Here is a 5,766-nt window from a genome sequence, read left to right as displayed (position 1 = left end):
GGCAAGTTTAGCAAACTTAGGCATGACATGCCAGCAACAAACGCTGACACTACACATCCAAGTATATCTGACCAATTTATGAAAGACACAAATTGTCATTTTGAATTCCGTAAAGTAAGTGTGGAAGAGGTGAACAAATGATTGTTGTCTATCAACAATGACAAGCCACCGGGGTCTGACAACTTGGATGGAAAATTACTGAGGATAATAGCGGACGGTATTGCCACTCCTATTTTCCATATCTTCAATTTAAGCCTACTAGAAAGTGTGTGCCCTCAGGCCTGGAGGGAAGCAAAAGTTATTCCCCTACCTAAGGATAGTAAAGCCCCCTTCAATGGCTCAAATAGCCAACCAACCAGCCTGTTACTAACCCTTAGTAAACTTTTGGGGAAAATGGTATTTGACCAGATACAATGCAATTTTACAGTGAACAAATTGACAACATACTTTTAGCACGCTCATAGGGAAGGACATTCAACAAGCACAGCACTTACACAAATGACTGATGATTGGCTGAGAGAAATGTATGATAAAAAGATTGTGTGGGCTGTTCTGTTAGACTTCAGTGCGGCTTTTGACATTATCGATCATAGTCTGCTGCTGGAAAAACATATGTGTTATGGCTTAACACCCCCTGCTATATTGTGGATAAAGAGTTATTTGTCTAACTGAACACAGAGGGTGTTCTTTAATGGAAGCCTCTCCAACATAATCCAGGTAGAATCAGGAATTCCCCTGGGCAGCTGCCTAGGCCCCTTACTTTTTTCAATCTTTACTAACGACCTGCCACAGGCTTTGCGTAAAGCCAGTGTGTCTATGTATGCGGATGACTCAACACTATACACGTCAGCTACCACAGCGACTGAAATGACTGCAACACTTAACAAAGAGCTGCAGTTAGTTTCAGAATGGGTGGCAAGGAATAAGTTAGTCCTAAATATTTCAAAAACTAAAAGCATTGCATTTGGGACAAATCATTCACTAAACCTCAACTAAATCTTGTAATGAATAATGTGGTAATTGAACAAGTTGAGGAGACTAAACTGCTTGGAGTAACCCTGGATTGTAAACTGTCATGGCCAAAACATATTGATACAACAGTAGCTAGGATGGGAAGAAGTCTGTCCATAATAAAGTGCTGCTCTGCATTCTTAACAGCACTATCAACAAGGCAGGTCCTACAGGCACTAGTTTTGTCGCACCTAGCCTACTGTTCAGTCGTGTGGTCAAGTGCCACAAAGAAGGGCAGCACGGCTGGCCCTTGGATGTACACTGAGAGCTAACATTAATAATATGCATGTCAATCTCTCCTGGCTCAAAGTGGAGGAGAGATTGACTTCATCACTACTTGTATTTGTGAGAGGTATTGACATGTTGAATGCACCGAGCTGTCTGTTTGAACTACTGGCACACCCATGCACACCCCACAAGACATGCCACCAGAGGTCTCTTCACAGTCCCCAAGTCAAGAACAGACTATGGGAGGCGCACAGTACTACATAGAGCCATGACTACATGGAACTCTATTCCACATCAAGTAACTCATGCCAGCCGTAAAATTAGATTTAAAAAACTGATAAAAAGACACCTTATGGAACAGAGGGGACTGTGAAGCAACACAAACATAGGCACAGACATAGGCATTGGGTATATGTTGTGAAATTGTTAGATATTACTTGTTAGATATTACTGCACTGTCGGAGCTAGAAGCACAAGCATTTCACCACACCCGCAATAACATCTGCAAAACACGTGTATGTGACAAATCAAATTTGATTTGATTTGAGACATGCATACAAACACACATTTACATCATTTAGCAGATTAGTGAGTGCATACATTTTTTTTTTTTTTTTTTCATACTGGCCCCCTGTGGGAATTGAACCCACAACCCTGGCGTTGCAAACGCCATGCTCTACCAACTGAGCTACATCCCTGCCGGCCATTCCTTCCCCTACCCTGGACGACGCTGGGCCAATTGTGCGCCGCCCCATGGGTCTCCCGGTCGCGGCCTGCTACGACAGAGCCTGGATTCGAACCAGGATCTCTAGACCACTGCGCCACACAATAACATAACAAAATATGGATTTTGTGTTGTAGATATGTGGTAGTAGAGTAGGGGCCTGAGGGAACACAATATGTTGTGAAATCTGTTGTAATTGTATTGTAATGTTTTAAAAAATGTATAACTGCCTTAATTTTGCTGGACCCCAGGAAGAGTAGCTGCTGTCTTGGCAGCAGCTAATGGGGATCCATAATAAATACAAATAGCCAAGTAATCATTACTCATTGTGTATTTATTATTACTTTTATCATTCCATGTTATTACTTTTCTATTATTTCTCTATTTCCTTTCTCTCAGAATTGTTGGTGCAGGGCCCGTAAGTAAGCATTTCACTGTTAGTCTACACCTGTTGTTTACCAAGCATGTGACAAATACAATTTGATTTGATTGAGCTTGTTTATGTGTGTGTGTGTGTGTTCAGTCACTCACACTAGCGAAGGAAAGTCTGGGAGAGGCGTGGCCTCAAACAGTAGACAAACGGTCTGAACATGCTTTTTGTGATTGGACGTGAGCGCCAGAGAGAGGGGTGTGACCATCCTCTGGTCCTATAGGGAGAGAGATTTAACGTGTCAATCATTTAGCTCAGCTCCACAGGTGTGTGAGTGAGTGAGTGAGTGAGTGTGTACCTGTAGTATTCTGTAGAAGCTGGTCTCCATGTCCTTCACCTGCTGTCTCAGTTTACTCATCAACTCCAGAGTCTTCAACACCGCCTCACCACACACTTGACTGGAACACACACACACATCATTTTGAGCCCATCTCTTTGATTTGAGAATGCTTGATGCCTGTGTTGACGCATTTGCTGTGTGTGTGTGTTATCTTAATATGTTAATATCTTAAGGGGTCACTAACCTGAGGCAGTCGTGGTCGGTGAGGGGGTTGTTGTTATGGCAACAGGAGAGCAGTATTTCCACCTGAGAGAGACAGACCTGGGAGCTCACCTGACAAGACACCATGCTACGCAGAGTCCTCATTACACAGCAGTGGAAGAGTTAAGGCTGATCACACACACACAGACCAACACAGATCCCAGCCTCAACATGTAAAATATATTTAGTAGCAGGCTGGTGGTGTGTGTGGTGCGTATGCAGTGTGTTCTGAGCTGGCTGTGTGGTGCAGTTGGGTCCAGTCCCTGTAGTAGACCCAACACCCTTGGAACCAACAACTCAACGAAGCCCAACACACACACACAGACACAACCTCAGAACCCAATGCCTCCTGAAGAGAAACACATAAGAAAAGACAAAGAGAAATCCAAGTAAGTCACTTTGGCTGTACATACAGGAGTTATCAATGATTTAGACTGGATGATGAAAACTTTGTAGATACAGGCTTCCACTTTTAGTTCTGTACGTCCACGTTGGGCTGCCGTACCTCCAGTAGTTCAGTCAGCAGCTGCAGTGCCTGTAGACAGCATGACTCCTCCCCGTCAGCCGGAGAGCTGAGCCATTGGATGAGAGCTAAGCCCAGCTCTGTTTTCTGGCCTGCGTCTAGGCCCACCTCCAGTCTGCAGATTGCAGCTTGGAGCCGTGGGATGGCGGGACAGAACACAACCTCACACAGCAGACGCCTCAGGCCTGACAAACCACACAGAGCCAGGAGCAGCTCCAACACCTTGGTAGCAGAGTCCGGGTCTTTGACATGTAGCAGACCCAACACCTGGGACACGCACATTGAGAAGTGCTCATACCTACAGAGAGAGAAAGGAGGGAGAGACATACACAACATAACTTTTACTGTTCTATAAAAGTGTGTGAGCGTGTGCATGTGTGTGTTTGTGTGCCTGTGTGTACCTGGTCTGGTAGTCAGCTATCTTGGGGTTCCTCAGTAGGTCCACCAGTAGGTCTACAGAGTACTTCCTGGTTAGAGTTCCGTCGCCGTTGACGATGATGTTGAAGATCAGCTGGAACGTCTGGTGGATGTTCTTAGCATGGAACAGCTGACACACACACACACACACACACACCAGAGAGATAGTAGTCACAACCAGAACCAAAGATAGAGAAAACATTGGTGTGTGTGTGTGTGTGTTACCTTCTCCCCCACATCCTCATTGAGAGTGAGGCTAGCCAGTATGGAGAGAGCAAACACCACCACCGTCAAACTGTTGTCGGCCAGAAAGGTAAATCAGGGTACGGTAGAACGCCTTGACATTACTCTGTAGGAACCCACCCACACAGGTTAATCAACGTACAGTAGAACTCCTTCACATTACAACAACCTGTTACATCAAAGAGTAGCGAGAGAAAGAGAAGTAAGGAGAGAAGAGAGGGTGAGTACAACACAAAAAGAGAGAAAGGGTGAACAGACAGTGGTAGAGAAGATGAGAAAGTGTATGAATTCATGGATGTAGTTGGAACAGTGGATTATCCGGGCGTTGTAAGTGAGCCTCTGTAGCACCTGTAGACACTGACACACAGAGAGAGAGAGAGTTACTACAGCAATAGCTGAACAATCACATCCTACAGCCATGTTTCTCACCAGAGTTTTGGCCTTGTGTAGCTCCATAGTTCTACCGCTGGTTTAGTCTCTTCATGTCATTTCGGTGAGTGTGTTGTCATACCTGTAGTACCAATGGCTCTCTGGGGGTGGCGCTGTGGCAGCGGATGATGGAGGCCAGAGTGTTGGTCAGGTTATAACTGCTCTGGAGAACCAGTCTGCTCTCATCAACACAGGCTTGGAGAGAAAACACACACACACACACACATCATAGTATAGCTGTAAGACTAGTTCAATCATTTGTCTATTGTTTTTTGACAAGACATTATTTGAAATAAATGCATTGGGAACTAGTCAGTGTATGTGTGTACCAAGTTGGGCCAGTAGAGAGATGATGGTTCCTGTGAGTACAGGGCTAGTGTTGGGGTCTCCTGCCAGCTCCACCAGTCGTGTGTGTGTGTGTGTAGGAGCTTTCAGGACTGCAGCACGGTCGTCTGTTGTCATCGGGCCAGGTGCTGCCCAGTGAGTGTGTTCACTGTCATCTTGATTCATATCTTCCTAAGTTTGTGCTTTGGCACAGTGTGGACATGTTGAAACTGACCTCCACTTGTTTATGCAGCTGGGCAGTGTTATGGGCCGTCCTGTTGCCTCTGTACTGGTGGATGGCCAGCAGGAGAGACTTCAGACATGTTGTTACATCCATTCTGCAACACAACAACAATTCTGACCTCAGTAGCAGCTATGATCAACTGGCTGTATGATAGTGTTCATCAGTTCAGCCAAAAAGTATAGCTAGCTACTGTTTTTTAATCTAAGTGGCTTAACTATAGCTGATAGCTAGCTTGACAACTTGTTATCTAGCTAGCTGCTAGCAAAATGACGTTAGCTAGCAAAGGAACACACATTTTTCAGACAAGAAGTGGCAAATTATAAACAGCATTAGCTAGCAAACATTGATTACCATCATTTAAGTAACTTATACACCCATATATTCACCAATTTGATAAGAAATGATATCGTACTTTCAGTTCATTTAACTCTGTCCTCTTCTATCACAGAGTTTACGGCTCGCCCATACATCCTCCCGCTTCAAACTTCGAATAGCACAACAGCCAATGAGGTACTGAAGGTGGACCACAGCTCATTCGTGCAACCAAAATGTTTAATTGTCTAAACAAATTACACAAATGTATGTATTTTGCAACTAATAGAACCATATCAAACCAAAGTAAAGGGATGTTTAAATAATTTAGATAACTATT

At 44.4% G+C, this 5,766-nt stretch overlaps 1 pseudogene; it reads right to left on the bottom strand.

The window, feature by feature from the left end:
- Positions 1–2,338: 2,338 nt before the first annotated feature.
- LOC121549462 lies at positions 2,339–5,008 on the bottom strand (annotated as a pseudogene).
- Between the last annotated feature and the right edge of the window lie 758 nt (positions 5,009–5,766).

This window comes from Coregonus clupeaformis, chromosome 34 (assembly GCF_020615455.1).
Source record: "Coregonus clupeaformis isolate EN_2021a chromosome 34, ASM2061545v1, whole genome shotgun sequence".
Lineage (NCBI taxonomy): Eukaryota > Metazoa > Chordata > Actinopteri > Salmoniformes > Salmonidae > Coregonus > Coregonus clupeaformis.
Note: the sequence above shows the minus strand (reverse complement) of the source record. Positions and strands in the feature narration are given on the sequence as shown.